The 25585-nt window shown below is 43.6% G+C and overlaps 1 protein-coding gene across 9 annotated transcripts in view; it reads left to right on the forward strand.

Moving 5' to 3' along the window:
* The window catches only part of TSPAN18 (tetraspanin 18), a 130050-nt gene that overhangs the window by 73596 nt on the left and 30869 nt on the right, over positions 1-25585 (forward strand). Inside the window, exon 1 of one of the 9 annotated variants that reach the window (XM_075030973.1) lies at positions 14847-14923. The exons of the other annotated variants lie outside the window; for them this stretch is intronic. The gene's annotated coding sequence lies outside the window, so the exon portion shown is untranslated. Of the gene's footprint in view, positions 1-14846; positions 14924-25585 lie in introns of those variants that run through there. 9 annotated transcript variants of the gene reach the window in all.

The raw sequence follows: 25585 nt of genomic DNA on the forward strand, positions 1-25585 counted from the left end.
AATGAGTCTCTGAGAGACTCTTCCCATATGATAAATTGTGCTTATACTAGAGGTACAAATGTAGAAGGCTCCTGGGCTTTGCTAAGGTGCTTGAGTTTGCACCAGTATGGCAGGGGAATGTCCTCACATAGCTTTTTCTGCGAAAAAAAGATAGTTTGGTGCCTCCCAAATGCTGTCCGCTGTGGTATCAAGAGGAGTTATCACTCACAGCGAGCGGTGCGGAATGATGCGATGCCCCATGTGCTCGGTTCTCCGATTACCAACGAAGCGGCTAATGACTTTTGACACGTACGTGGCTGTCGCTGGACGTCTGAGTTGACATTGCGCAGATAAATGGGACGCTCCTCACCCGACAGCTATTGTTCCAAGCTCTCTGCAAACTCCCAGGCTTTGTGTTTTGGTTACAATCTGCTCACATTTATCACTGTCCTAATAACCGTCAATGGCCAACGATGATACGTTTGTCGTGGGCCTGTTTATAAGCGAAGGACGAGCGTACGGGGTCGGCGATGGATGCAGAGGGCAGGCACAGAACCTGCTGCCAGCGCCGTTTCTCCAAGAGTCTTGCTCCCAGATTGCCCAGTAATGACCAGCAGCCAACCTGCGGGCTCCTGGAGCTGAGGAGCCCCACTCAGGATCTGGGCTGGAGGTTTCAGCTCTTTAATTTCTGCTGTGAGCTAATTCGTCAGGCTGTGAAGTGGCTGCTGACGGTGCGGTGGGTGTCTCTGACGGGTCTAGAGGTGACACAAATGGCCAGAGGGCTCAAACGTTGCTGCAGCTGCCTCTGCCAGAGGTGGATGGACCTTCGGAGAAGTCTTGCCCCAGCGGCTTGGAGTCAGTCCTTCTGGCATCAACCGTGGCACGTGCGGCGACTGGTTTTGGCTGTGCCTGTTTTCCTGTGGAGTTGGGAGCTTGTGACACATGTAAATGATAACGAAGGAGGAGGAAATACATTGTCATTAGAAATACATCTCTATTGGTTCCTGTCCCTTAGTTCTAATTCTACAGTGGTAATTTAAAGCTTTTTTTTTTTTTTTGGCTGACTCTATCACGGGCAAAGTGCTTTGTCAAGGGGAAATGGGGTTTACCCAATGTGACAGGGCAGGAAAGCAAAGCTGCCTTTCGTTGCCGCGCTGAGTCCTGGGTGGAGCGGCTGAGATACGGTGTCGCTCAGGACGGCAGCGAAGGCTTTGCATCGCTTATTTTGAGACCTACAGAAGTACATTTGCTTTTGATTTGTGAATTTTGAGAAATACGGAGTGAAGCTGGGGACTTAGTTTAAGAGCTGCTAGAATTATTCTCTTACTGTAGAGATTTCTCAGGAAGCAGATGCTTAAGAGGGGTATATGTGCGTGTATTTGAAGCTTTTTTTCCTTGGGCTTATGAGTAAGAGCTGGGATCAGTGAAAGGTGATAACTATGAAAATCACTAATAAGGACAGTATTACCCTGTAAGTACTGAAGTAGGTTTGGGGAGTTTTGCATTCAATTATTAGCTCTGTGCCTAGCCTGCATTCTGACAGTGGGAGTAGCTTGATACCCGTCTGCCTTTTTTCCCTGTCTGTATAAGGATGGTAATACTGCTGGTAAGTTTTGTCTTGTAGAAAAAAGTGATAGAAGTATTTTACTTTGTGCAGAAGCTGGCTTCGTGAAACTTTACATTCCTTTTCAGAGAAACCTGAAGATGAAAAAGTTTTCGTTCTGGAAGGTTTATCTTCTTTTTTTTTTTTTTTTTTTCCTGTTGCTTCTCCTTTCTGTGACAAAGCAGGAATGGGAAGGGAAGAAAAAAAGGAAAGAGGTAATCCAGGAATTCCCTCTCCTTACATGAAAAACTGCCCATCAAAAAATGTCTATACATCTCACGTGAAAAAAAAAGGGAAAACAGTTGATTTTTAAACTTTCAGAATGTGAAAAAGGTTATTATTACTCTTGAATGCCCTGACCAGTTTTAAAGCTGAGGTTTGTTGCTTGCATTGCTGTGGCTATTTAGTGCAAAATCTTGAGAGCTCTTTTGTGAGAGGAGCCTTACACGTAGGTCAGCTGCTGGCCAGGCTTGCGCAGAGTAAAAATAATGATAATCTAATGGCTGATTTGTCCTTTGCAAAATGACTCATTCTCCGGCTAGCTTCTAATGGCTGTGAGCTGCATCCTTGGCAGACATCACATTTGTTGGCAGTACGGGCAGATAAGAAACTAGGGACTGAGCAGCCTTTGACGTGCTTGTGCTGGACCTTCGGGGCTCTTCTCCGCGGTCGCGTGTGGCAGGAGCTGTCAGGTAAAGATGACATGCGGGCGTTTTTTGGCCAGATGACACGGGGGGATGTAGTGGCAGTGCCCTGCCTGTGTTTTAGCTTCAGTGCCCAGCGTAGGGAGGTCTTCAGCTGAACAGGGGACTGTCTGCAGCTATTTCTGTTGGGAAAAAGTGGAGCGCAGCGCATCTATGAGTGGACCAGCCCCCCCCAGCAGCATATGGAAAAATAAATAAATTCCAAAGAAGTACATTTAAGCAGCGTAAACTTCCTTTTTTAATCATTTGTGGAAGGGTTTTTTTCAAATCCCCCAACACTCAACCAGGTGCTAATTTTCAGATGGGCTGCAGCACTGGCTTGAAATTTTGAAGTATATAGGAGCTTTAACAAGCTCAGTCCCTCTCTGCGGCATGGCACGAGCCAGCGCCTGAGCCCGGGAGGGTAGAAGGAAGCTTTTCCTGGGAACTGGGTGTTCCGTAATTGCCATCTTGAACTGTTTCTGGCACCCTTCCCTGGCAACTGTCGATGGCAGGATATTACAGTATATATCATCTACCTGACCCGCTGGTTTCCCCATGTTCTGCGTCAGGGGTGGTTATCAGGCTGGGGCATTCCTGCATCCTGTCTGGGTAGCGCTTGTTGATGCTAGAGACGGACAGACGGACACCCGGTGCGATGCAGATGACGTGTATGCTGAGGCAGAATTTGTCACTGACTCCTCAAACTGACCCGGACCATTTATAACCTTTGTGGCTGCAAAGTACATCCAAGAGTACATTTCAAGGAGGCTAAAAATAATATGCTTAATTTTAATTTATTTCTCCCACAAGTATTCAGTCAACAAGAAGAAAAGGAATCAGTTTGTCCTTTTTTTTTTCCCATGCTTAAGTGTTCAGCTCTCAGAATGGAGCTGTAAGTTTATCACAAGTTATTGGCCTGTTAGTTGAGTTGGCTTGGTGTATGGATCACGTTACTGGAAAGTGGAATGACTTGCCAGAACTGCCTTTGCTTTTCCATTTCCCTTTCCATCTCCCCATTTTGCATGTTATCTGGTAGCAGTGTTGAAGGCCAAACTCTCACTGAACTGATTGGAACCAGGAGTTGGCATTCCTCTATTCCGTCTCCTTCTGCCAAAAGCCAGTGTTTAAAATAAAGACTATACGTTCAGACTACTTACACAAATACAATTTATGGTCATTTAAAATACCTGAAGATCAGTACAGCAAAGCTCTGATCTCCTAGTGACTTAGTATGACCACATGGTGGATAAAGTTGAGTATATTCAACAGGTCTTCATCCCAGGAAAAGGGGATAAGTGATGGTGGCTTTTCAAAAGGAGTAAAGAAATGTTGGGTTTTTTTTTTGGGGGGGGGGGTGTTTTTGGTTATTTTGTGGTTTTGGTTTGTTTTGTGGGTTTTTTTTAAGATGTACTTGGAAATTACTCATTTGGAAAACTTAAAACTAGCTAGATGTAAGTGTAGACCTGAATCCGGATGTTTAGGACTATTGATATAAATCAATATTTAGGGATACTCAATAGTCTTGAGTATTAGGTGTACAAGGCTAAAAGTGCTGCCGTAGCTGCTTGAGATCTTGGTCTTTTGCTATGTGTTTTTTCTGTTGATCAAGAAGAATGATGATGAAAAGTGTAGTGATCTGATATTTCTTCTCCTGTGAACAGAAAATCAGCTGTGTGTATCAAGTCTGTGAATCACATCTCTGTACTAGATCATATTTATGAAAGAAATTACACACACATTTTTTTTTCAAAATCTTCACAAAGACCATAAATCTTCATAAAATCAAGTTGAAATTAAGCAAATAGTTTCAGTGAACAGAAGGGTTACATATATTTTTGTAAACATCAAAATATTTACTTCCAGATTTTTTAATGCAACATATTTTTGTTTTAGAAAAGCCAAAACCGATCCTTTCAACGTTTAAAAATGAAAACCACATTTTCCTATTAAAATTTGATCCAAACTTTTTATAAAAAGAGGTTTTGGTCTGTTTGGTGTGGTGTCTTGTGGGGGCGGTGTGTGTGTGTTTTGTTTTGGTTTTTAAGTTAGGAAATGTAAAAAAAAAAAGTTTTATCTTAGATTGAACAAAACTTTGGGGAGTTGATGTGAAGAAATACCTTTGTATCGTTTTGTCTCAGAAGAAAAATCTTCCAGTTCAAACTGAAGCAATTCTACCCCTCTGGGTTTTTTTTGGTTTTGTCACCCAAAAAAAAAAATCTGTCAATCATCTTGCTATGTTCTTTCTGATGATACTGACGCAGAGTAATTTGCTCATGCTCTATTGCTAGAAGAGTTTGGGGTTTGTCTGGCAGGAGAACGACCACTGGGGAGTTACTCTTGGTTCTGCAGGTGAGTTGCTTTTGTTGCTGGTCATTGCAGGTAGCCTGTTTGCTGCAGCTTTTCTTGTTCCTATTTTCTTATCCACCTCTGAGTTACTAAATACTCTCAGCTGCAAGTCAAGGAATAAAGCATGAGTGCTCATAGTTATCATTAAATGTTTTCTTTGCTAATTTTCTTTTATCGTGTCCCAGCGACGTGCAGCTGAGGATTAAAATAACTGCCCTCAGCACCAGCAGTGGGCTCTGTTTGAAATCTCCAAAGGATATTGTTTATATTTTGCCTGTCTTGCCTGTATCCCTCGTAGGATGCTTTCCCCAATGAGCAGCTCTCTCCTCCCCATCCCAAGTGATGCTGTTACTGAGGAATGTTGGACAGATACCATGATACACATACTGGAGGTGCCCCCAGATTTGGGGTTTGAGCTTGATTTAAAGGGGAGGAGATGTGGGAAGGGAATGTTGTTTTTAGTAGGGACCCTGGCTGTAGCGCTTTGCAGAACTGTTTTAAATATGCTCATCAGGCAGGGAGGTCTGTGGATGCAGGGGAGGGCTCGGCGAACTTTTCAAATGTTTCCATGCGCTGCTCAAGGCTGCTGTCCCAGGCACGTTCTTCATTAGTGCTTCTGGGAAAGGCATTCTGGGAATAATCAATCAGCATCGCTCTGGGTTTCTTCTCCATCAGAACTGCTCTGTCGTGTCTCTCAGTGCTGCTCATTTTGGTTTTAATCTCTGAACGAGGGATCGATTTGCACAGACTAGCACCAGGCAGGAGAGTTTGGTCTTGCAATGGGCTAAGCCATCTGGCCTGTTTCCTCTAAAAGCACTTAAATTGGTGCTTAAAGTTGTAGGTCCTGAAGAAGCCAGTGGTGGTAGGGCTTTGCTGAAGGGTGCTCTGAATGTCTCAGTGGTTTGCTAGATCAAGATTAAGTTGTCCCTTTGGGTCTTTGCTGTCACCTCTGATCTGGAGCACTCCTTGTCTCAGAAAGGACCTCCGTGCTTCAGCTTTGCGGTGGTGCTGTATCGCTGACCTGCGCCTTTCCCTATCTTTCTTCTGTCTTTCCTCTGCCTCCAGATTCTCTGATGCAGTCAACTGCTTGTTGTCTTCTTGCTTTTGCTGAGGCAGCGTTGCAAAGGGCTTTTTGCAAAAAAAGGGCATGTTAGGGAGGGAAAGGCTGTAAAGAAGATTTATGTGATTCAAGACAGTCTTTATATGTGTAAGAATTTGGGGGGTGGGAAAGCTGCTCTGATGATAGGGAGAACTTTGCCTTCCCTCTGAGTGAATCAGTGGGCGAACTGGGATTGAAATCCAGAAGCACCTGATACCCAGGTCTCAGCTCACACTCCTGACTTAAGCAGGTTGTAAAATCGGTGTAGTTGGCGGGGGAGGACACACCTTGTGTTGCAACGGATCTGGCTTACTGGCACTAGAGCTACCCTTCAGAGGAGTAGTGGGGATTGCATGCTATGAATTAATCACCTTGAGGACACCTGTATAATGTGCACTTTTGCCAGTCCCTTTTGGTGTTCCATGTCATTGCTCACAAAGGAGCAAAGAAGGACTGTACTTATTTTTCCCCAGAGTTCAACTGGAGGTGACGCTATATACCAGGGAGGTAGTTCTTTACCTCTCTTAATGAGTAACTTTATACTGTCCTGTCTCCTACAATAACAGCTGTCACTACTAGAAGGAAAAGAAGCTATTTGCCAAGACAGTGAGGCTGTATAAATTGTTAAGAGAGGAGGGAAGGCACAGACAGGGAGCTGAGATTAGAGCAGGAGCCATGCAAATTCCCAAACTCCGAAGAGTGATCTTAGCATTTCATGCACCCCTAAGCAGTGTTTGTTGAACGTTTCTAGTCATGGTGAATGAAAGCAAAAATCCTGACTGCATAGTACATCAGTACTGTGACGATGAGGAAGGTTAGACTATCTGTTGTGTTTGCTGTACAGTGTTGTATCACGAATGATGGTTACGGCCAAGATCCTGCAATGTTGACACAGCGTCAAGTAAGGTGGGAAGGGGCCATCGTGACCTCTTTTTCATACTAGACACAGGGTTTCTTTAAATCAAGTCTGGTTTAAATCAGAGCATCTTGATGCAGCAATTTGTCATACGTTTCTTTCTTCTATTCATGATCATTCTTCCCTGTATATCTGCAATTATGTAATGTCCATACGGCAGCTCCAGCAATTGGTTGGGAGGCAGCCGAACGCTGCAGAAGCTCTATGAGTATACTTCCAGTTCTCTGTCAAATAACTTCATCCTCTTCAGTTTGTGTTTTGCCTACCAGTGGCCTGGAGATCATCTGTGAACTGAAGATTCTCAGGGACCAGGTTTGTGTGGTTTTTAGCTCTTGTCCGTAACTTTCTTAGTTCCTGGTGTTCTTTGGTCTTTCCTCAAATACTGAACCTCTGCCAAAGTAAGACCATCCCAATCTCTGTAACATCAGCAGTACAGGGGAGGAGAGTGGCACAGGGCATCATGAGTAAACCTGCCCAAAGCACCGTGAATGAAATCTGGATGTCGCTGAAGTCAGTTGTAATGCTCCCACTCACCTCCCTGGCACTAGAATTTTATCCCCTTACCCATTAAGAACTTTTTCCCCTTGTGAATGTAAGGTTTGATGAATCGTTTGTTCTCAGCTGACCTTTTCTCCCACAGACCATCTCTGAAGCCCGGTGGTGTGTGCGTGTGTCGGTTAACCCTGACATTGGTAGGTTTTGCCCAGCCAAAACACAGCTCCAGGAATTGAGACTGATACCTATAGTTGGCTAGTAAATTTGGAAAGTTCCTGCAGCAGGAGGAGGTGGACCTAGGTGAGAGCATCCACAGCACTGAGAAATAAAAGCAAAGGTCACAATAAGTTTTGCGGACTGTCCCCGGCACCTTCCCAGCGAGCCGTGCTGGGAAAGCAGGCAGCCCCAGGGAGACCTGGGGACGTGCTTTCGTTGTCAGAAGGTAGTTAGAGGTCTTGCTTTACTCCCTGCCTGTATTCTTTAAAATTGGGAAAGCTCCTTCTCTCCCGCACTCTGTGAAGTCGTGGGGGGGTACCTGCCCCAGCTGGTCCTCCTGTGCCTTGCAGAGGTTTGCAGAGCCGCAGCGATGCTGTTGCCTGGGTGCAGGGCAGTTCTGCATCTCAGCCCCCCAGCCAGGACTGGGGGCTGCAGGGGGAGAGGTGGGGGAATTAAGCCCTGTGCACTTGGGGGCAGGAGCATTAAGTCCACCTGGTGCAGCTTGTAAGCTCAGAGTTTCCTTTTACTTTGCTATCATTATTATTATTTATCATTATTATTGATAAGAGAAAAGTGCAACCCAGCTGCTCAGTGCAGAGATCTGAGGGCTCCCGCAGGGTGAAGTGCTTCATGCTGCTTAGAAAACCAACCATTGTGCTGTCTCTTGAATAAGCATTTTATTTCACATGCTTGTTCTGAGCCTCCTGCTGTTGCTCACACTACAACTGCTGACAAGTAGCCTTCCTGGCAACATGGCATCAGAGCCCGTGAGCTGCCTTCCCTCTGGCTGAGACCCTGGGAGAACAATATGAAGAAGACGGTGACTGTTGAATATTTAAAATGAAGTATTTCCTCTTAAACATGAAAATGCTCTTTGCGCTTCATACACATCACTGCTTGGTGACAGCGATTGGCCAAGTCATGCATTATTCCTGTGTTCAGATAGGACTGTGCTAACTGCACTGCAAGAACTTTCTCCTCTCTCCTTGGCCGAGCACATGAAAGCTCACCGTTAGCAGGACACCCACTTGTATAGGACATGTGTAAAACGTCCGTGAACTTTACTAACTAGGATCAGTCAAATTTTAAGCTCAGTTACTTTAAATTCGAGCTAGTTCATATTGTAACACAAGGGTTTTTGCTGTGTACATCTGTAGAGCACTGTGCTGTTTCAAGCAGCACTCGGGAACCGTGTCAGTGAACATTAGTAAAATAACAGTAATTAACCTTTAGGTTGAGGTAGCACACAAGATCTCTAATAATGAACCAGGGTGCCCTGGTTCGAAGCACTGTAAATTTGCATGACAGAAATACTGTCTGGTCTAAGAACACGTACTTTAATATAAGATGAGAAAATTTAATGTAAGATGAGAAAACAAATGAGTATAATGCAGCGGCGGGGGAAATGAACGCCTGAGCAAGGCGACACTGAAGTTGATGACCTTTCTACTGACCATACTAGGCACTGGGTTTGGTCTTAAATAGGTTCCATGTCGGGCTTCTAAAAACACATTATCATAATCTCCATGGCATGGAGCTCAGCAATGGACAAAGTTTGGCCTACATGAAGATTGGCTCATCTTCATTGCTGAAGGAGCACAGCACCTAACTTTGAGCTAATATTAGAAACAAAATTGTTGGAAGACTGAAAACCTGGAGGGTTTCAAGACAGATAGTAGAAGGTTGGGAAACTTCGAGCACTTTTTCCGAGGTCTTTAGAAAGTATTATTTATGAAGGTATTTGCATCTCTGCAAAATGAGTGCAAAGCGATTGATGACACAAGTGTATTGTTCTGATGTTGTAGTTTGCACTTTTTGTATTTCTATTTACACATGTATGAAGAATGGCAGAAGATGAAAGATGTGGCTCACGGAGACTCTTTGTGAGGCGACTATTGAAAGGCCAGGCTGAAGGTTGGAATCTGCTTTCTCTTGGCTCTGTGTGTGTGTGTATAAATATACATATATACAGACATATATATGTATGAAAATATGCACACAAAGCCACTGATTGTCGGCAAATAACACTATTCACAGGAGCTTAGTATCTGCTGTAAGCAGAAAGGACAAGCCCTTCTCTCCCCTGCTGAAGGCAGTGTTAGACATGAAATTGCTATAGACTGGTACAGGGGTTTTGTCATATAAATTGTTTATTCCTCTCTCCTTCCTGTCTTCATAAATAAATTTGTTAGGTGTTTTACCAGCTCATTTGTTTAGATAAACCAAGTACATGCTAACTAAGGGTATCAATAAAATGCTGTATCTTAATCAGATGTTAGTATTAATAACCCTCTGGCCTGTTGGATTAAGCACTTTACACCACATAAATTTTCCTATTTAGAAGTAAAACCACACCCCTTTCTTCTCCCTGATTGTTTTTTTTTTTTTTTTCCCTAACGTATACAGTAGGCAAAAGGGCTGCGTAATTCCTGGAGTGAACGAATAGATGCAAGGAGCGGGTGTGCACTCTGGTTCCTGCTGAAATGAAGAGTGGAGTAACATTTTTGGGAACTGTATTAGCGCGAAGGAGCTTTAAAAGACAGTGACCTGAATGGAGATTGAGATTCTTACCTCTGTAGACAGGTCTGTGTGAACGGCAATGGCGGGCTGAACATCAGTTTTATTGAGAGAGTAAGGAATCATCGTTACTTAACTACCTCTTTACTGGGGGAAAAAACCCCCATAGCTCACAACATAGAGGGGGACAAATAGTTGTGGAGCTGCAACAAATTCTGACTGAAAAAAAAGTTTGAAAGAATTCCAAACCAGAGTTAGCTGTGCCACACCACCTCCTCTTCTAGCCAACTTACAGTAATAAGTGGTGCGGTAGGAATTGAATTGAACATGTGCAGTATTGAAACATTTAAAAAAAACCCAAACCTGATTTCAAGTTTTCTTTCAAAGAAATGTTGGGAGGGTTTTTTTCCACAGCACGTAAAATGGGTAGATCCAAAGTCTATAAAAAGCCTGAAGTCTAGGCTCAGATTTTTATTTAGTGAATCCACAGGTACAGTATTCACTAAAGAGTTTAGCAGTGTGTTGAGCTTCAAATCCTTTGAGAAACTAAAAATATGAAACAGGCCAAAAGGCAGCGCCAGAAGAAGCATAGTTATTTTTGTAAGGTTAAACAATTAACGCCTCTTTCTAGATTCAGCGCCATCCAGAATTCAGGACTTAAACTAATGAAAGGGAAATGGTACAAGATTAGTGGACTTTTAACTGCTGTCTTCCCTCCAGCTGTGGGACATCAAAGATGTATAAGCCTTCATTTTCTGTGGCTTCACTGAAAATGCTCTCTTATCCTTCTGAGTGATGTGGAAGGGATGGGATGTTACAGCTGTGTTTGGGCATGGCCTCAGTGCATTTTGCTGGTCTTTCATGACATTGCAGAAGCTTCTTTTGTCCATTATTGGGGGTTTTTTTTGTTCTTTTGAGACAGTTTGCCTTGAAAACAGTAGGTCTTGTTGCCTTCAGAGTGATTTATGTGATGATGATGAGTTAATGTAGTGGAGAAGTCGTATGCATACATTTGGAGTTGGGTTAACTGAATTAGATTTTTTTAAATGAGTATGAAAGTGTATCATCCTATCTGAACCAAGCCCACCCTCAAATCACTAATTAGAGGAAAATAATTAGGTTTGACTGCTAAATTTAGATTCAACTGTAATTTACAGAAGTGTTTTTTTAAAGAAGAGCCAACAAAAGGAATCTTGCCTCTGAGGATCACCAGGAAAAAGCCTCTTATCTATTATGGCTATGTAGCAACCAACTCCAGAGATGAGTTGCTGGAAGTGACATGCCTGATTTATTGCCCGCTGCAGCTTTGAGAGTGTTTGCAAGCTGAAGTATCTGTTATGGTTAGGATGATTATAACGGAGTTTTATTTTATTTTAGAGAGAGAAAGAAAATAAACGCTTTTTTGTGGCTGCCGGACATGGGTGACTTCTGTGGTTACTTCTGGGTTTAAGCAATGCCAGCCTGGGCTCGTTGGTGTCACTTGCAGTTTCCCTACAAAGGCAGCTGAGGCTGGTCGGTGGGAGAAGAACTCGAGTGCAATGCCCCAGCGCTTACCCCATTGCAGTGGAGCAGCAGACAGGTCGATCTGGCAGGGCAAAAAATTGGGCTGTGACCCTCGTGGGAATTTCTGAGCAGCTAGTTAGGATCCATGCTCCCTGTAGAAGTTTTCTGCTGTTTCTGGTGCAGTTGGATCGCTGTTGGAGAGTATCTCTCGATGTGCAGTTGGAGTGCTCTCTGGAAGATGCTAAGAGTTAGCTAGTTAGTTGTTTTATATACTGTTCACTCCAGTACTATCTTTCATCCTAAGTTCCCAAAACACTTCCTAGCCTTTATACAGTGGAATTGGAAGTGGCCTTTTGAGTAGGGACATAAGCAAAACATTGATGCTGTTTGCTGAAGAACATTGCTTTCCAGACTTGAAAGACTAGGAACTTTAATCTGTGTAAAACATTGCATCATCTTTAAGTCAGGGTTGCGCAGAAAAGGTGTGTTCTGTGTTTCATCTATCTCATGAAGCAGATGGCAGGTTTTGAAATTTTAGGGAGATTCTCTTCTCATCTGTTGTGGTCCAAAAATATAAACCCTGCTATAGTTTTAAGAAAAGCAACAAATAAAAAAAAAATAGATATAGATCTCTCTCACTACAAGATGTCTTCTCCCAAGAACCACCTTGGTTTGGCCTGGTGAAATTTTTAGGTCAACAGCCTAGCAATTCGGTTGCTTGTGTTCCCTGGCAAGAACTGGGAAGACAAGAATGTCAGCCTGAATCTTCTGTGTCCCACGTTAATGCCCCATCGTCCACACCTCTGGCTTGTTAAAACTTTCTCTCTGGTTTTGATAAAAAGTTCCATCCTGGATTCACAGAAATACCACAAAATGCCTGGTTTTGAGCCTTAGAATGAAGCAACAATTCTCTGTCCCCAAAGTGCAAGAAATTCTCAGCTGACAGATTCGGGCTTCATCTGGAAGAAGCAACAAACTCTCATGAAGTCCATGATATTCCATCATGCAGAATGATAGGAAATAGATGAGTAGTCCCCCCCGTAACTCAGCACCAGTAGAAATGCTGTCCAGGTAGTTGCATTTGCAGAAGGTTAGAGTTCTGTGGTATCAGAAACTAAGCAGCTGTTCATATATCAGTAGCTCATATATCAACAGCCCTAGATAAGCGTAAGATTTCACTGTGCAAAATCCCACTTGCACACAGTTTGTACTGGAAGGCGGTCTCTTTTTAACTAAGTAGAATGGTAAAGCTGTAAAGGTGAGCTGGGCGACAGAATACAAAAAGATGAAGAGATTTCAAGAAGTTACAGAATACATCTCAGAGTTCATGTTTTCAGCTTCTGGCTATGCTGTCTGACAAAGAATTTGCAGTTCAACCCTTTTTCTATCGTTTCTGTTTGTGCTGAGGAAAAAGAAAAAAAGCTAGTGAAAGCAAATTCCTTCAGATAAGATCCATCTCTTTATGCTACCTATATTGCCAATACAGATTTGTGTTTTGCATAGCCCTGGGTAGAATTAACTGGATATCCAGCATAACCAGAGAACATCCTCACTAGGCTGACTAATAATGAAGAAAAGATGAACTGTTCTCCTATAAACTGTCTGTTCACTGTTCTTGGCTGATCCCCTCCTGCTTTCTATTTTAATATCCTTGTCAGCCTGCTGGCAAGATGCTGAAGCAGCACCAGCCATCCAGTTAAAATATAGAGTAGCCAGAAGTTTCAATCAACTCAAATTTCCTCAAACACTTACTGGACATTCATTCCAATTCCTATAAAAATGTCTAGGCAACTCGTTGCTTAGTGTTTCACCTCATTTTGTAGCTGCTACTTTACAACACTGATTTTAAAATGTAATTTTACAAGTGTTACTTTTACTGACTATATTTTCTTTTTCAATGTGCATTTTTAAACACCAAGAATGTGAGCAAGGTGGAGAGGGGACCAGTGTTGGAACAGGTAATACAGTGTTCTGGTCATTCTTGGTTCTGCTGCTGTTAAATATATTTCCACTGCTTCAGGTGATTTGCTGCTGTTGAATGTATTTCTGCTTCAGGTGATTGTAAAAAATAGTATACCATGAATATTCATAATATATTCAAAACCCAACTCATTATTTGGGAAGAAGTGTTCTGTGTTTGGTCAGATTGACTAGAGCTAAAATCTTTGCTGGTCCTATAGCTGTGGGAAAGAACATTCTCTTTTCCTTCTCTGAGAAAAGCTGTGTGGATACAGGAAAGTACCTCTGGTAGATCAAACCAGACCAAGAAAGAGGAGGGTTTTTCCCCTACAGATGCTTTTGTCTTTCATGAAGTTGTAGGGTCCCAGGATCCGTCAGCGAGGTGGGTGCTTCAACGCAAGACGTAGATGTATTTTCGGAAGAGCCTGAGCGGAACGTGGAGCCAGAAGAGGAGGGATATGGTGTGGGGACCGAGTGCCACAAAAAAAGCAGTGCCTGTCCTGGGAGCTGTGCGTGATCCTCCCCTTTGATCAAAGGGGCTGAGAAGGGAATGACAAAGGGGTTTGTGCTTTAGGATGGCTGGCTCTGTCCCCTTTGCAAACAGCCAGTACGCCTCAGGTCCATGTCTTCTGTGCTTCCTACTGCTGGATTTCCAGATCAGTAACCTCCCCACGCTCCCCCCAAAAACTTACAAGGAAAAATTGGGGGGGGGGGGCTGCAAAATGGTTTATTGAAAATCTTATTCTGAGTGGAGCTGCATTAACAAGCCTGATAAAAAAACCCCACCCTCAACATGATGAAAAATAAATCCCACTGAGCCTTCAGCATCCTGACTGAGTCACTAATCCCCCAAGGCAGAAAACAAAGTGAGTAAAAAAAGTTTGTTTTCACATAGCAAAGCCAAAACACGTCCAGTTCTGATTTGAGATGAGTCCTGGGAGACATCTCTTCTTTAATGTAACACGGGGCCAGGGTAGGTGAGTTGATAAATATACAAATTGATTTTTTTTTTCTCATCCTTTAGAGAAAGCAGAAAGTTAATTTCAGTGGGACTTACGCTCGCGTCTGTTTTGTGACTGGAGCTGCCCCAAAGTGTATGAGGAGCAGCGAGAGCTAGGACTAGGGCGCAGGGAGGGCTTAGATGCGTGAGTCAGATTTTCCACAAGAGCAGCTCCTCGTCTGGCTCCAAGGGCCAGCACCAGCGGGACTTTGTCCTGCTCCTTCGTCCCAGTCCGGCTGCCTGCACGGGCTCTCCCCATCACTCCTCTTCTGATGCTTTTTGCCCCTTTGCGAAGTCCCTGGCAAAGGCTTCGGCATCATAAGGTTTCTACAAATAATATCTGCAACTCATGAGGGAAACAGCAGAGTACTCCTCTGGTTCCCTGAGGCTTTATAAATACTTTCCCAACTAAAGGCAGTTTATAAATCTCCTCAGCTCCAGAATTGCACAAGTTTGATGGAAATTCTCCACTTAGGATGGGATAAGAGAGCAGAGAGCGAGACTTTGTGCTAGCAAATGACCCCTGGCTGGAAGCAGTCTGTTAATGCTTTTAAATGAACTGCTGCTGCAGAACCCAGGGCTCGAGCCAGAAGCACAATAGAAGGTGCGTTATTATTACTGTTCTGATTGTGGCAGATAATTTTGCTGTTCTCATTTACAAATTTAATGGTTTGTTAACAGTGTCTGATTTGGGAATATAATACAGTCTATCAACTAAGGGTGGCATAATGGCATTAATAAGGGTAATTGAGGTTGTTGCTATAATCTTGTTTGCTTTTTGGTTTGTTAATTGAAAATGACTTATCTTAATATATGAGAGAAACAATGTTCCTCTATGAAGCCTGGGCATCTTGAAAGAAAAAGGGATGCGTCAGTCTGCGCTGTTGAGACGTTGTTGTGGTATCTGTACAGCAGCGAGCATACAGAAGTGCGGCAGCCTAATATCTGTCAGGTATTGTGTGTCTGGGTTTCTATTTTGTATAAATAACAGCATGTGCTGTTACTTACGGCTGCGTGTGTCTCTTGTTGCAAGACTTAGTGTGTAAGACTGTCTGGGATATGTGCTATTGATTAGAGAGCCCTTACGGGAGGGAATGGAAATGAGACAGACAGGCTGCTGAGTGTTTAACCCTGGAGAAGAAACTTGGCATTTCATCTTCTATCAACGTTTGCCCGTAACTACTATTAACATTAATTATGGAGATACTTATGTGAACACCCTGTTAGCCCTAATTAGTGTTAATGGAAGATACGTGTGGATGTTAACAGGACAAGAGACAACCAAGCTTCCATTTCTAAGGTTAAATATTCAGCAGCTCCCTCTTAGACATCTCCAACATCCTATAATCATGCAGCCAGACTTATGCAAAAGCAGAACAGTTTCTCTTGCCTTTTTTTTCTTTTTTCTCCCCTCCTTCCCCCCCCCCCCCCATGGCCTTCTTACACTATTTTTGCTAAAATTAAAGAGCAAACAACAATGTGGCAGGGACCTCAGCTACCTTTACTAATGTAATTATGGTACCTCTCCTCTATTCATAGTGCACCTCAGAATCAGACTTTATTAGCAAACCATTTGCTGTCCCTTTTACTGTCCTTTTAATGAATGCTAGTAGAGTCACTTAAGAGGAGCTGGAAGGACTTGGCTTTGTTTTGAACAGAGACCTTATGATAAAGAGCTCGGGGCCTGAGCTCTTTCGTAGGTCATGTAATATCCGAGGTCTGTAAAGTTCCTATTGCTGTGCTATTGTTTGAAGCTGTAAAGACAAAAAAGACCTTCCTCTTCCTTGCACTCGTTAGCTATCTTCAGTATTTCAAAACCCAATGTCACTGAAGAACTGAGGCTGCAAAATTTACAGGTTGTCTCATTATCCTGCTGGTGTGTGTGATAGCACATCCCTGCCACTAACCTCTGCCCAGCAGGTCAGTGTCCTTGTGAAAAGTGGCTTTTCAGGGCTGACTTGGAAACTTTTAACCCTCCCTGAGAGCCCTGAGCCTGCCTTAGGCGCTGTCACACACTCCTCGGGGCAGGGTGTGCTTCCTTGGGGTCCATTTCTTTTACCACAGACTTACGTGATGCTCTCAGATGGTGTATTGTGCAAAAAGTGCATTTTTCAAATTTTTTTTTTTCCCCAGATGATCTGCTACATAGTTATGGGGCTGCCTGTTCATCTGATCATCTCTTATTACTATGCAAGCACAGTGCAGGCTCCCTTTGAATACTGCTTCATTGCAACCTTACGACTTGCGATCTGTAGCTCCTGGGTGCTTGTTGGCTGGAGCCACGGGAGCAGCGTTACCCCAGCTTTCCAGCTGCAGTGGCTTTCTCCTTTTTCCTGAAGCATTACCAAGCCTGAGAACATCTGTGCTTGGCTCAGGTCTCGTTTGCAGAAACTGCCTAACAGCCCGTTGCTGGCTGAGGTGTCTAAAATTCACGCATGCGGAGCAGCAGGCTGCCGACGGGACTCTGGGCATGGGAGAAAGAATTCGACTTCTAGGGCTGGGTGGGAAGTGGGTATCTGCTCGGGTTTACCTGGAGGATGAGCTGGAGGAAGGTTGGTAGATTTTGGTTTAGCCATTTGTTAGTTTATTCTCTTGGTGTTTCTATCTGTTTTTCCAATTGTGTCATAACAAGTGCCTGGTTTATTTCGTGGTGGTCACAGAACCTGTTCAGCTTTGTAATTAATACTACTTTCTTGATTTAATATGCAAAGTAATGCTTTCACAGGTCAGATCTACATGGACTTTTTTCCCTTTTTTTTTAACTTATTTGTTTTGTTTGGTTTGGTTTTGTTCATGGGTGTGTATTTTTTAATGGCTGTGTAAAGCTTAAAGCACCCTTATTTAAACTGGTGGTACAAAAAAGCTTTTGATGGTATTTTGTTCTGGCATTTGGAATAAGATGTATTGGTTTGAGAGCTCTTGCTGGACATTGTTTGAAGTGGACAGATGCTAAGAAACCTTGTTCTATGCTATGCAGCGTTGCTAATTTAGCTCTTACCTGCATAGTGAAAGTGGCAAAATACCCTGCTGCAATACAGCTTACTCCAGTTTATGGGAAAGAACAATTTTTTCTGGTGTATCTACATTTAGATCTGTTAACAAAAAGGATAGATACATCATTTTTAAAAAAGGAAAAGCCCCCGCATTATAAAGTTTCTATTAAATTGCTTGCTAAGCCTTCAGGTACCGTAGGAAAGAAACTGATGCTGTAAAGGGAACATAGTCATGACATATCATTTTATTTCAGCTAGAAAAATGTGGCCTCGCTTGGAGCAGAAGCTGCCTCTCTGATGAGGCCGTGGTCTAGTTGTGTGGTTGGGAAAATGAAACGCAGTCTGAGCGAAGATATTGTCAAACCCACCAAGGTTAAACACCCTTTGCCCCAGGTGAATTCCCTTGTTTTTATAAGCCGCTACAGCTAGGCTGTAAAATGGAGGTCCCCAAGCAAAGCTAAGGTAATAACCACAGGTGGTAACTTAAAGCTGCCTTCATGAACTAAATCCTGCATTTTCTGCCCTTACAATAAACAGAGGATGTGTGAAGTAGATTCCTCCCTATCTTGCTTATGACTCATATAAATGTGTCATATTTCTTGAAGCAGATAATCAAAATCTTCAGCCAAACTCTCGCACATCGATGCCTTAATTAAAATCAGGTTGTTTTGTAGGTTAATTGCTGATACTATATCCACCAGTGTACTACTCATTTTTTCCTGTTAAATGGCCAAATGAGATTTGACACTAAAAAAAATTCCATCTTAAGATGGATTTTTTTTTTTTAATCTCTAGACCAAACAGTAGTCCTGTTGAAGGGACTAATTTCAGAATCACTGAGCCAATAGTAAAGATTTAAGTAGCGAGAAAGTAGTTATTCTGGGTGTTTGGTATAGGCTTAGTAGTATTACATGGATTTACAGAAATGAATCCCCCCAGTCGGTACTGATAGATTCTGTAGTTATCTGGTCACCTCTGATGCGCCTTCTTTACCAGAAGGATATCCTGGCTATTACCCCAAAATGCTTTGGAGTCACCTAATTCATTTGTAATCTTCCCAGGATAACAGGGAAAGCAGCAGATAAGTATTAGCTGAGAAACCTGAGCTGTTTTGCCCTGGGATAATGAAAAGATAATATATTGTATAAGAAGATGTCATCTCACCAAAAAAATGAATTTCAGGAGCTGGTATTTCATACAGGATATGTAAAGTGCTTAAATGGGGGCTTGCTTGGTGTTCACTTTTATTCTTTCGTTTATTCTTTTTGACTCACAGATTGGATGCTTCTGAGCAAAATCAGATTAGCTAAATGACAACTCGCATGCAAAAATCAGATGACAAAAAAGATGAATACAGTATATGATGTATGGTGCAGATAACAGTGTCAAGACAGCGCATTGCAGAAGAGAGGGGAAGTTAGGAAATAAAAGATAAATTTCTTGGGGGTAGCGGTGGTTCGGTCGGTCAGGGCAAGGTGAGCCTGTGCTCGTTTCACCAAACCCCGGGGGAAGCCTGCACGTCTCGGTGCACTCACCCTTCTGGGGCTGAAGGGGCTGGAAGAGGGAAACTTGGCTTTTTTGATTAGATGTGCCCAGCTCCACCGCGGAGCAGCATTTAAATGGCAAAACTGGCAAAGGCCAAAGCGAATCAAAGCTGTTCTGCGGGGTTTTACAGGGTGGGCCAGCATCGTCACCTGCTTTCTGCTTGGCCCATAGGGAGCATGCAGGCTCCGAAAAGGAGCGCAGCCTATGGAAACAACAGATCCCTAAGAACATCTCCCGCCTCTCTTATTTCTCTGTGCATCTCCTGTGCCTTGTCTTCCATCTCGTCAGAGTCAAGCTGTACTCGCCTCTAGGGCACCTGGGTGCACAGCTTGAAAGGATGGAGGCTAAACAGGGGCCCTGAGCAGAAGGAGGCTGGTGTCAGTAAATAGAAACAGAAATATTGGAAGGCCAATTTACACGAGTGCACCCTGTGTCCAGATTAATACGCCTCATCCAAAAGATGCAAGAACAAACCTGTTCTCCAAGGGCTGCGAATAGGCGGTCCCTTATTGAGGGAAGTTTTGCGCTGCAGCTCTTCCATTTTGTATATCAGCTAATTGGAAGTGCCTGCCTCAAACTCCTGATCAAGTCTGGGCTGACTGGAAAACTTCTGTTCCTGAGCTACTTCTGAGGGAGCTGCTGTAAACCCTGCATTTTCTAAAAGCATTCCTACGTCCACCCCCCCTGAATTTATTAGCAGCCAGGATACTGATCCTTGATCCCAAACGCCCTGAAGACTCTTGTGCCTCTGCTGACCTCCTGGAAGAGCTAGTTCTCACTCTTGTCAATGGGAACAGTGGGCAGGGGGGCGTGGGGGCTGCTGTGGTGCTCACCCTTGCTGCTGGCGTGGGATGAAGTGTAACAGGTCCATGACATCTGGTGTACATATGGCCCTGTGTACCCACGAGGGTTACGTGAAGCAACCAACAGCCACCTCCCCTTGATGTCACTGGGAAGTTTGTATGTCCCTCCAGTGTGCACTGAGGCTAAAAGGAAGATTCAAGCCGTAAGTGAGGGCAAGGTGTGTTTTCAGGTCTTCCAGTAATCACCAGGTTGCTTTTGCCCTTCACCTCTGAAAATCCTGTGCTGGACCTTTCCTTAGCCACAGTCCAGGTGCTGGGAACAGAGCTGGTGCAAGAGTAAGACGACAGTGGCTCCAAACAGAAGGTGAAATTTCAAAATATGTTGGGTTGGCAATAGCTCTCAGCTCCTAACGAGAACGCCCTTTGCCTCCAACACACAAACGCCCGTCGTGCAACCTCCGTGTTGTCTGGGAGCCCTGGGGCACTGGCAACGTCTGCTTTCAAGATGAAATTTGCTGTGTCTCTCTTCCTATCAATAGATCGCTGACTTGGGATTCTCCTAGTGACGAGGTGGCAGTGTGAACCCACAGGGGAAACTTGGAGGCAGTGTCTGTGTGAGGGGGGCAGAGAGCGTTTTTGGAGACATCAGCTCTAGATGGATAGTTTGCAGTTTTGAGCACACCCTTGTGGGGAACGTGGCAAAGGAGGAGTACGAGCCATCTGATATTTTTCTGTCCGGTTGTCATGAGCTTAGAGCTGTGCAGTTCGTATGAAGGACCCCGTCTGGGGTTTTGTACCTGAATGTTTTTAAGTAATGCTAGCGTTCACTCAAAGTGCTTGTTTTGATCTAAAAATGACTGTATTTTGAATACTGTCTTTCTGGGCACTTCTTTCCTCTACTGCTTTCAGTACAGGCAGCCTGGCAGTCTTATAGGACACTGAATTAAGTCACTCAGACTCCATGGGCGGCAGATAAGTGTTGTTGTTAATTATATTAAATACAGGGGCGGAGGGAGGGAGCACCAACTTGAAATGACTTGCCGGAGTCTGTGAGCTTCTGTGAGAGATGTTAGCAGAACCAGAGCTATAAAGTGTGGTGTGAGCACTAGACGGGACCACAGAAGCTGCCCAGGACACTTGCTGGGTATCCAGGAGCAAAGCCACGTCAGCTTTATAAAGGACACTGAGCTTCATAAAGGGCTTTCAGACTGTAATGTGGAGAGCAATCTAAGGCCTAAGTGGCATTAATGTTCTGATGCAAGGTGCTTTGTGTATCATCAGACATGCAGAATGGCAACCACAAAGCTTATTTTGACATTTGCCATATAATTTATCATCAAATGTGTTTGCACAGCTAGATTCCACGATATTTGCAGAAAGATTCTTCTCCCCATGCTTACAGCAGTGATGGGAGAAGAGGCTGTTAAGTGCTGTGTCACTCAAGACAACTCTTCTTGTCTTTGATGCAGAGCTCAGAGCAACTCTGCAGCCTAACTGGGAGAATGCTGGGAATTGCTTGAACATCCTGTTGTTCCTTACATGTCTCAGCCTAAACCTGGGCTGCTTTGGCTATTTGTGCTGCAAACTTGGTTTTGATACTTTAAAAAAATATGTGGGTTATTTTAGCTGAAAGGCAATGTTGCTTTCAAATCTCATGCTGATCAAGAAAAGAGACATAGCAAAGGTGGGGGGTATAGTGAACTTGAGCCACTGAGAACTGGCATGATTTTGCAGTCAGAATTCAGCCTGGTCCTGACTGATGTGGAGGTCAGCCTGTGGAATCCTGTCCCTTGCAGGAGATCTGGTTTTATCAATATGTTGTTTGTTGTCCTCTCTAAAAAGGTTGCCTAGACTTTGTAAGAATAGGAATTGCCGGATCGGGTCAGGCTGTGTTTTTGCTTCTTTTGTGTGTGAAGAGCAAGACATTCAGCAGCCCAGCTCCAAATTGGGTTTTGTACCATTTTAAGGCCATGCGAGCTGCCTTACGGTTCGTGTTTCGGATCATGCCTTTGTCATTCACTGGTACATTTGGAATTATTCAGCTCCCCTGAGTTGAATTAGGAGAAGTTTTATGTCATCAGTTTCTAACTCCTGACTTCTAGCAGGTATAATATCAGTGAAGACTGATGAGTAAAAGAAAATTCACTAGCACCAGGAGTATTTCCATGGTTAAATTTGCTGTTTCAATTTTGAAAAAGTTCTTAAGATACTCTGTCAGTGCATGCCAATTCTTACATATATGTATGATTGATGGTGCTTCAGGTTTTGCCCCAGGCTATTCCCAGTCTGCTTGCAAGTGATGCTGGTAGTGAAGTTTCCACTGCTGCCCTTATGTGTGATTTAGATTACAATAGAGCTAAAAACATGCTGGCCCTGAACCACTTCACAACAAGAGATACAATCCCCCCCCCCCCCGCCCCCCAAAGCTCACAAACCTTGAAACAAAGCCTGCCTGGGGAGACTTTGGCACTGTATTAAATAACCTTGCTGAGAAATGGTTTCTCATAATTATGGCCTTCCTAATAGGCACCATGGGTAGTATCGACACAAAGCTATCTGTATTACATGGTTTGACCTGCTTTAACCCCAGCCAGTCTCCTGGAGATATAGAAAATATCTGTTCCATACAAAGGTCTTGTCTTTCAGGCAAAGCAGGAGCGATTTGTTTAGAGTGCCAGCTTTCGGAGAGGAGATGTTATACTTTTTGTGGGTAAAAGTCACCCCACGGAGGCTATCTGAAAGCCTGTGCATCCATGTCAACAGCACATAAGCTGCTATCTTTGTATGCCAAAACGAATTGCTCCCAAGTGTCTCCACTTAAGACCGCTGTAGCTGCACTGTGCTTAGGCAATAAGGATATTTTGGGAAAGCGTATATATTGTTCATGATGTTAAGGGAAAAAAAGGTATGCTCTTTTAACTTTTCGCTGACATGAAATATTTGACCCAGATTCAAACCTTAATGAAGACTAGATTTTGCTAGGTTTTTATGTCCTTAAAAATTCCGTTGTTTTGTGGTTGTTTTTTTTTTCCTTTCTCTTCTGAAGAGGTTTTAAGTCTGTCAGGCTAATCCCTAAGTGGGATCAACCTCTGAGCAGTTAAGTGGTAAGGAGATTTCCTTAGGGTTACTTGGTTCCCCCTCCCCACCTGTGGAAGGATGAGGTTATTGTACAGGCAATGTTACAGGTGGCGAAGGAAACGAGTTTCCCGATATTCTCCCCTCAGAAGAGTAAAGCTACCGCCAACTCAAGACTCTCCAATGTACTGCCTCGTTTTCCTGCAGTGGGAAGATGGATGTCTCCAACCCCAAGAGCCCCCTGAGCAGGCACGGAGAGGTGCCTGGAGGCTGCGTGAGCCCATGCCGTGCTCGGAGCAGGACCTGGAATTAATGCCTGGAAGGGCTGACGCGTGCTCGCCTGGCCCCGATGCTGGGAGAGATGGATGTGTTGCCATGGCACTGGGAGGTATCCCCAAATCCCACCGCTCCGGCAGCTGAGTCGGCTCCCAACAGCAGCGCGTCCTAATTGCGACTGTGCGGCAACAAAACAAATACTCAGAGATTTCCATAAAGGCTATAATCAAAGGAGCATCCCTTGCTTTTTAATATGTGCTGAATGGGTTCATTTGTAAGCTTATTACGACTTCAGAGAGAAGCTATTAGGGTGATCATTAGCTGCCTGTGCGAATAGCAAGGAAAACCGTGGCACGTTCCAGAATAAGCCCCTTTTTAATGTCTGCACTTTCAGATGCGTTAACAATAACCAGCCATGCTGTCTTTCGTGTTTCCTTTGCCCTGAGTAAGGACAAAAGAGAAAGGAGAAGGGGAACAGCGAACTGCGTGCTTTCAAAATAAGTTCAGATGGAGAGAAAAACGAGGTGTTAAGAAAGCAGCAAATTCGCTAGTATGACATTGTGTGTCTTGATGCAGTATCTGTTATCCATTGGGAAAGCAAAAGCAGCTGGGAGCCAGCTTGTGAGTCTTGGCTCGTATCTTACTTAGTCCCTCTACTCCTGTCATCTACGTATGAATTGTGCTGAGGGTCTTTTGTCTGCCTGGAACCTGATCGTTGCTGGAGCGCTTAGATTATACATCTTTTGAAGGAAGAGAGAACATTTAGAAACACGTATGCCAAGATTATGGGATTTATTAACTCTCGTTTATTTTCTTGCAGAACATCCGAAGCTGTATTGCGGGCTCTAGCCATGGTTCTCTCTCTGCTCCTTCTCCTTCTTACTCTTTCTTAATCAGAAATCAGAAATATCTGTAGCAAAAGGCATTGGATGGTTGGTGTTCATACCTTAATTGGGACAGGTGTGGTTGAGATCAGTCACATTTACCTTTCGCACCACATTAGCTGAACTTTTAAGTCTTAGAGTAAGTTAAAGGTGCTGATTACACTGAAACTCAGTTAAGTTTTGCACATGGAATATTCGGCATATGTACCAGTTTGGCTGTAAGCAGGGTAACTTGGACGTCATGTCTGCCTCTCTTCCCTGGGTCGTTTCTCATGGCCTCTGTTGCATTCAGGTTTTCCTGGACATACCACACCTATAGCTTGTGAAATGTATTTTTTTCTAGGTAAATAAATCACTCTGAATTGTGAGCTCTGTGGGATAAAGAATTTCCTGTTGTGTTTAGAATCCATGGCACTTCAGGATGCATTATTCTTCTTGTTAATAACATTTAAAAGATGGCCAGAATCAGATAAATAATGCCACTTCTCAGATTTCTAGCAATACTATTTTCTGGTTTATTTAGTATTATTGAGATCCCTCATTTAAGATCTGCTCTTCTTACAGGATGTTTTTCCTAATCTTTGCTTTTCTAAACTGATTAAACCTGACTAAACTGACTGGTTTGGTTTTGCATCTGTGTAGGCAGTTACCTTGATCAAAGAGAGTTTATTTTTCATTTTGTAAAATAGTTAATGCATTCAAAGTTCTGTTTGGGATTTCTTAAAAGCAATTAAGATTACTAGTCCCCCAACTAATGGTGTTAAAGAATGGATTTCTTTCCCCCCCACCTCCTCCTTATGACAAAGCACCGAGAACAACAACAAAAAAGAAGTTAACCTACTGATCTGCAGTTCCCTTCTGCATTAAAACAGACGATAAAAGCAGGGGTTTCAAATTCCCTTGCCCATGGGCCCTTGCCCATGCCCTTGCCTGTCTGGGGCTGCTTTTTCTTGCTAAGGAGCGATCATCATCATCTTTTTGATAGGACAAGGCCCTGCGGCTCATAGTAATCCATTTTGATTGCTTCCTTACTTTAAAATCAATCACTTTCCTCCTCTGCATTGTTTCCCTGAAGCCTGCAAAGTATCAGGAAACTTCTTAAAATATTGGAAATCGTGGTCTGAGGAGGATAAGGTTGCCACAGCAACTGCCCAGCATTTCTGAGATGTATTCCTGCCTCTTTCAAAATAATCATGAATGCCACAAACTCCTGAGGCATTTGCTGCAAACAAAGCAAGGCTGTAGCAAAAGAGAATGGAAAAGAGCACGGAGGAGTTAGTTGTTGTAAAGGTGAGATGTGTCAGGCTAAGGGAAAAAGTGTCAGGCATTTACACTTTATGTTAAACGCCCTAAGCGTCTGGAATGCTGCGCAGGCATATGGAGTGTTTCAACACTCGGCAGTATCTGACATGGCAGTGGGTAATGTCACTTGGCTCACGATGCAACTCCATGATCCACTCGAGAGGGTGACATCGATTCCATCCTGAAGGGAAGTATTTTCAGACATAGGAGGCCAAAGTTAGCTGCCTCCCTGTTGGTATTCTAAATAGGCTTCTCTCTGGGACAGAGATGCCTGTCAAAGAGTGTAACTTGTCAGCCAGAAGTAATCAACTTTTTCATGGCTTTGGGACCGGTCTCAGCACAGACTGGTAAACAGAGGGCTGCACTGAGGGTCAGGAGATCTAAATCA

This window comes from Buteo buteo, chromosome 6 (assembly GCF_964188355.1).
Source record: "Buteo buteo chromosome 6, bButBut1.hap1.1, whole genome shotgun sequence".
Classification (NCBI taxonomy): domain Eukaryota; kingdom Metazoa; phylum Chordata; class Aves; order Accipitriformes; family Accipitridae; genus Buteo; species Buteo buteo.